General features: G+C 51.4%; 1 long non-coding RNA gene across 2 annotated transcripts; it reads left to right on the top strand.

The window, feature by feature from the left end:
* The first annotated feature begins 3134 nt into the window (after window positions 1–3134).
* LOC127929639 (uncharacterized) lies at window positions 3135–4868 on the top strand. Of its 2 annotated transcripts, none has more exons than XR_008135643.1 (5): window positions 3135–3280; window positions 3476–3631; window positions 3866–3904; window positions 4334–4489; window positions 4646–4868. It is a non-coding gene; the product is annotated as an uncharacterized LOC127929639 (long non-coding RNA). The 2 variants fall into 2 exon arrangements; XR_008135654.1 differs by lacking the exon at window positions 3866–3904 and adding an exon at window positions 4100–4138.
* The last annotated feature ends 987 nt before the right edge of the window (window positions 4869–5855 follow it).

Raw genomic sequence — 5855 nt, forward strand, 5'->3', positions numbered from 1 at the left:
TATGAGATCCAGTCACTTTACAATAGTGCATCTAAATCTTAAAAGGGGGGTGAGAAGGATTGCTTATCCTATCCTAGGTATTCCTTAAAGAGGTGGGGTTTCAGGTGTCTCCGGAAGGTGGTGATTGACTCCGCTGTCCTGGCGTCGTGAGGGAGTTTGTTCCACCATTGGGGGGCCAGAGCAGCGAACAGTTTTGACTGGGCTGAGCGGGAACTGTACTTCCTCAGTGGTAGGGAGGCGAGCAGGCCAGAGGTGGATGAACGCAGTGCCCTTGTTTGGGTGTAGGGCCTGATCAGAGCCTGGAGGTACTGAGGTGCCGTTCCCCTCACAGCTCCGTAGGCAAGCACCATGGTCTTGTAGCGGATGCGAGCTTCAACTGGAAGCCAGTGGAGAGAGCGGAGGAGCGGGGTGACGTGAGAGAACTTGGGAAGGCTTAACACCAGACGGGCTGCGGCGTTCTGGATGAGTTGTAGGGGTTTAATGGCACAGGCAGGGAGCCCAGCCAACAGCGAGTTGCAGTAATCCAGACGGGAGATGACAAGTGCCTGGATTAGGACCTGCGCCGCTTCCTGTGTGAGGCAGGGTCGTACTCTGCGGATGTTGTAGAGCATGAACCTACAGGAACGGGCCACCGCCTTGATGTTAGTTGAGAACGACAGGGTGTTGTCCAGGATCACGCCAAGGTTCTTAGCGCTCTGGGAGGAGGACACAATGGAGTTGTCAACCGTGATGGCGAGATCATGGAACGGGCAGTCCTTCCCCGGGAGGAAGAGCAGCTCCGTCTTGCCGAGGTTCAGCTTTAGGTGGTGATCCGTCATCCACACTGATATGACTGCCAGACATGCAGAGATGCGATTCGCCACCTGGTCATCAGAAGGGGGAAAGGAGAAGATTAATTGTGTGTCGTCTGCATAGCAATGATAGGAGAGACCGTGTGAGGTTATGACAGAGCCAAGTGACTTGGTGTATAGCGAGAATAGGAGAGGGCCTAGAACAGAGCCCTGGGGGACACCAGTGGTGAGAGTGCGTGGTGAGGAGACAGATTCTCGCCACGCCACCTGGTAGGAGCGACCTGTCAGGTAGGACGCAATCCAAGCGTGGGCCGCGCCGGAGATGCCCAACTCGGAGAGGGTGGAGAGGAGGATCTGATGGTTCACAGTATCGAAGGCAGCCGATAGGTCTAGAAGGATGAGAGCAGAGGAGAGAGAGTTAGCTTTAGCGGTGCGGAGCGCCTCCGTGATACAGAGAAGAGCAGTCTCAGTTGAATGACTAGTCTTGAAACCTGACTGATTTGGATCAAGAAGGTCATTCTGAGAGAGATAGCGGGAGAGCTGGCCAAGGACGGCACGTTCAAGAGTTTTGGAGAGAAAAGAAAGAAGGGATACTGGTCTGTAGTTGTTGACATCGGAGGGATCGAGTGTAGGTTTTTTCAGAAGGGGTGCAACTCTCGCTCTCTTGAAGACGGAAGGGACGTAGCCAGCGGTCAGGGATGAGTTGATGAGCGAGGTGAGGTAAGGGAGAAGGTCTCCGGAAATGGTCTGGAGAAGAGAGGAGGGGATAGGGTCAAGCGGGCAGGTTGTTGGGCGGCCGGCCGTCACAAGACGCGAGATTTCATCTGGAGAGAGAGGGGAGAAAGAGGTCAGAGCACAGGATAGGGCAGTGTGAGCAGAACCAGCGGTGTCGTTTGACTTAGCAAACGAGGATCGGATGTCGTCGACCTTCTTTTCAAAATGGTTGACGAAGTCTTCAATCTTGATCTTGGGGCCCCGCAGAGACAAAGTGGAGGCTTTGATCTGTTGTTGTTTTGTTTCAGTGCGAGGCTAGAACAAAACCATGGCAACCACGTTAGATCTCCAGGACCAGGGTTAAAAACCCATGGCAACCACGTTAGGTCTCCAGGACCAGGGTTAAAAACCCATGGCAACCACGTTAGGTCTCCAGGACCAGGGTTAAAAACCATGGCAAACACGTCAGGTCTCCAGGACCAGGGTTAAACACCATGGCAACCACGTTAGGTCTCCAGGACCAGGGTTAAACACCATGGTAACCATGTTAGGTCTCCAGGACCAGGGTTAAAAGCCATGGCAACCACGTTAGGTCTCCAGGACCAGGGTTAAAAACAATGGCAACCATGTTAGGTCTCCAGGACCAGGGTTAAAAACCATGGCAACCACGTCAGGTCTCCAGGACCAGGGTTAAAAACCATGGCAACCACGTTAGGTCTCCAGGACCAGGGTTAAACACCATGGCAACAACGTTAGGTCTCCAGGACCAGGGTTAAAAACCCATGGCAACCACGTCAGGTCTCCAGGACCAGGGTTAAAAACCCATGGCAACCACGTCAGGTCTCCAGGACCAGGGTTAAAAACCATGGCAACCACGTTAGGTCTCCAGGACCAGGGTTAAAAACCCATGGCAACTACGTCAGGTCTCCAGGACCAGGGTTAAAAACCATGGCAACCACGTTAGGTCTCCAGGACCAGGGTTAAAAACCATGGCAACCACGTCAGGTCTCCAGGACCAGGGTTAAAAACCATGGCAACCACGTCAGGTCTCCAGGACCAGGGTTAAACACCATGGCAAACACGTTAGGTCTCCAGGACCAGGGTTAAACACCATGGCAACCACGTTAGGTCTCCAGGACCAGGGTTAAAAACCATGGCAACCACGTCAGGTCTCCAGGATTTATTCATCCTCTCTTGCCAGGATGTACTACACGGAAATAGTTGTGTACAAAAAAGGAAATCGTAGTGTGTATTGAACAAAAATGAACCAACATACAGTATGAAAGTCTATAACCAGGGGCGGCAGGGTAGCCTAGTGGTTAGAGCGTTGGACTAGTAACCAGCAGGTAGCCTAGTGGTTAGAGCGTTTGACTAGTAACCAGCAGGTAGCCTAGTGGTTGGAGCGTTGGACTAGTAACCAGCAGGTAGCATAGTGGTTAGAGTGTTGGACTAGTAACCAGCAGGTAGCCTAGTGGTTAGAGCGTTGGACTAGTAACCAGCAGGTAGCCTAGTGATTAGAGTGTTGGACTACTAACCAGCAGGTAGCCTAGTGGTTAGAGCGTTGGACTAGTAACCAGCAGGTAGCCTAGTGATTAGAGCGTTGGACTAGTAACCAGCAGGTAGCCTAGTGGTTAGAGCATTGGACTAGTAACCAGCAGGTAGCCTAGTGGTTAGAGCGTTGGACTAGTAACCAGCAGGTAGCCTAGTGGTTAGAGCGTTGGACTAGTAACCAGCAGGTAGCCTAGTGGTTCGAGCGTTGGACTAGTAACCAGCAGGTAGCCTAGTGGTTCGAGTGTTGGACTAGTAACCAGCAGGTAGCCTAGTGGTTAGAGCGTTGGACTAGTAACCAACAGGTAGCCTAGTGGTTAGAGCATTGGACTAGTAACCAGCAGGTAGCCTAGTGGTTAGAGCGTTGGACTAGTAACCAGCAGGTAGCCTAGTGGTTAGAGCGTTAGACTAGTAACCAGCAGGTAGCCTAGTGGTTAGAGCGTTGGACTAGTAACCAGCAGGTAGCCTAGTGGTTAGAGCGTTGGACTAGTAACCAGCAGGTAGCCTAGTGGTTAGAGCGTTGGACTAGTAACCAGCAGGTAGCCTAGTGGTTAGAGTGTTGGACTAGTAACCAGCAGGTAGCCTAGTGGTTAGAGCGTTAGACTAGTAACCAGCAGGTAGCATAGTGGTTAGAGCATTGGACTAGTAACCATCAGGTAGCCTAGTGGTTAGAGCGTTGGACTAGTAACCAGCAGGTAGCCTAGTGGTTAGAGCGTTAGACTAGTAACCAGCAGGTAGCCTAGTGGTTAGAGCGTTGGACTAGTAACCAGCAGGTAGCCTAGTGGTTAGAGCGTTGGACTAGTAACCAGCAGGTAGCCTAGTGGTTCGAGCGTTGGACTAGTAACCAGCAGGTAGCCTAGTGGTTCGAGTGTTGGACTAGTAACCAGCAGGTAGCCTAGTGATTAGAGCGTTGGACTAGTAACCAGCAGGTAGCCTAGTGGTTAGAGCATTGGACTAGTAACCAGCAGGTAGCCTAGTGGTTAGAGCGTTGGACTAGTAACCAGCAGGTAGCCTAGTGGTTAGAGCGTTGGACTAGTAACCAGCAGGTAGCCTAGTGGTTCGAGCGTTGGACTAGTAACCAGCAGGTAGCCTAGTGGTTCGAGTGTTGGACTAGTAACCAGCAGGTAGCCTAGTGGTTAGAGCGTTGGACTAGTAACCAACAGGTAGCCTAGTGGTTAGAGCATTGGACTAGTAACCAGCAGGTAGCCTAGTGGTTAGAGCGTTGGACTAGTAACCAGCAGGTAGCCTAGTGGTTAGAGCATTAGACTAGTAACCAGCAGGTAGCCTAGTGGTTAGAGCGTTGGACTAGTAACCAGCAGGTAGCCTAGTGGTTAGAGCGTTGGACTAGTAACCAGCAGGTAGCCTAGTGGTTAGAGCGTTGGACTAGTAACCAGCAGGTAGCCTAGTGGTTAGAGTGTTGGACTAGTAACCAGCAGGTAGCCTAGTGGTTAGAGCGTTAGACTAGTAACCAGCAGGTAGCATAGTGGTTAGAGCATTGGACTAGTAACCATCAGGTAGCCTAGTGGTTAGAGCGTTGGACTAGTAACCAGCAGGTAGCCTAGTGGTTAGAGCGTTAGACTAGTAACCAGCAGGTAGCCTAGTGGTCAGAGCGTTGGACTAGTAACCAGCAGGTAGCCTAGTGGTTAGAGCGTTGGACTAGTAACCAGCAGGTAGCCTAGTGGTTAGAGCGTTGGACTAGTAACCAGCAGGTAGCCTAGTGGTTAGAGCGTTGGACTAGTAACCAGCAGGTAGCCTAGTGGTTAGAGCGTTAGACTAGTAACCAGCAGGTAGCCTAGTGGTTAGAGCGTTGGACTAGTAACCAGCAGGTAGCCTAGTGGTTAGAGCGTTAGACTAGTAACCAGCAGGTAGCCTAGTGGTTAGAGCATTGGACTAGTAACCAGCAGGTAGCCTAGTGGTTAGAGCGTTGGACTAGTAACCAGCAGGTAGCCTAGTGGTTAGAGCGTTGGACTAGTAACCAGCAGGTAGCCTAGTGGTTAGAGCGTTGGACTAGTAACCAGCAGGTAGCCTAGTGGTTAGAGCGTTGGACTAGTAACCAGCAGGTAGCCTAGTGGTTAGAGCGTTAGACTAGTAACCAGCAGGTAGCCTAGTAGTTAGAGCATTGGACTAGTAACCAGCAGGTAGCCTAGTGGTTAGAGCGTTGGACTAGTAACCAGCAGGTAGCCTAGTGGTTAGAGCGTTGGACTAGTAACCAGCAGGTAGCCTAGTGGTTAGAGCGTTGGACTAGTAACCAGCAGGTAGCCTAGTGGTTAGAGCGTTGGACTAGTAACCAGCAGGTAGCCTAGTGGTTAGAGCGTTAGACTAGTAACCAGCAGGTAGCCTAGTAGTTAGAGCATTGGACTAGTAACCAGCAGGTAGCCTAGTGGTTAGAGCGTTAGACTAGTAACCAGCAGGTAGCCTAGTAGTTAGAGCATTGGACTAGTAACCAGCAGGTAGCCTAGTGGTTAGAGCGTTAGACTAGTAACCAGCAGGTAGCCTAGTGGTTAGAGCGTTGGACTAGTAACCAGCAGGTAGCCTAGTGGTTAGAGCGTTGGACTAGTAACCAGCAGATAGCCTAGTGGTTAGAGCGTTGGACTAGTAACCAGCAGGTAGCCTAGTGGTTAGAGCGTTAGACTAGTAACCAGCAGGTAGCCTAGTGGTTAGAGCGTTGGACTAGTAACCAGCAGGTAGCCTAGTGGTTAGAGCGTTAGACTAGTAACCAGCAGGTAGCCTAGTGGTTAGAGCGTTGGACTAGTAACCAGCAGGTAGCCTAGTGGTTAGAGCGTTGGACTAGTAACCAGCAGA

Source organism: Oncorhynchus keta, chromosome 4 (assembly GCF_023373465.1).
Source record: "Oncorhynchus keta strain PuntledgeMale-10-30-2019 chromosome 4, Oket_V2, whole genome shotgun sequence".
Classification (NCBI taxonomy): domain Eukaryota; kingdom Metazoa; phylum Chordata; class Actinopteri; order Salmoniformes; family Salmonidae; genus Oncorhynchus; species Oncorhynchus keta.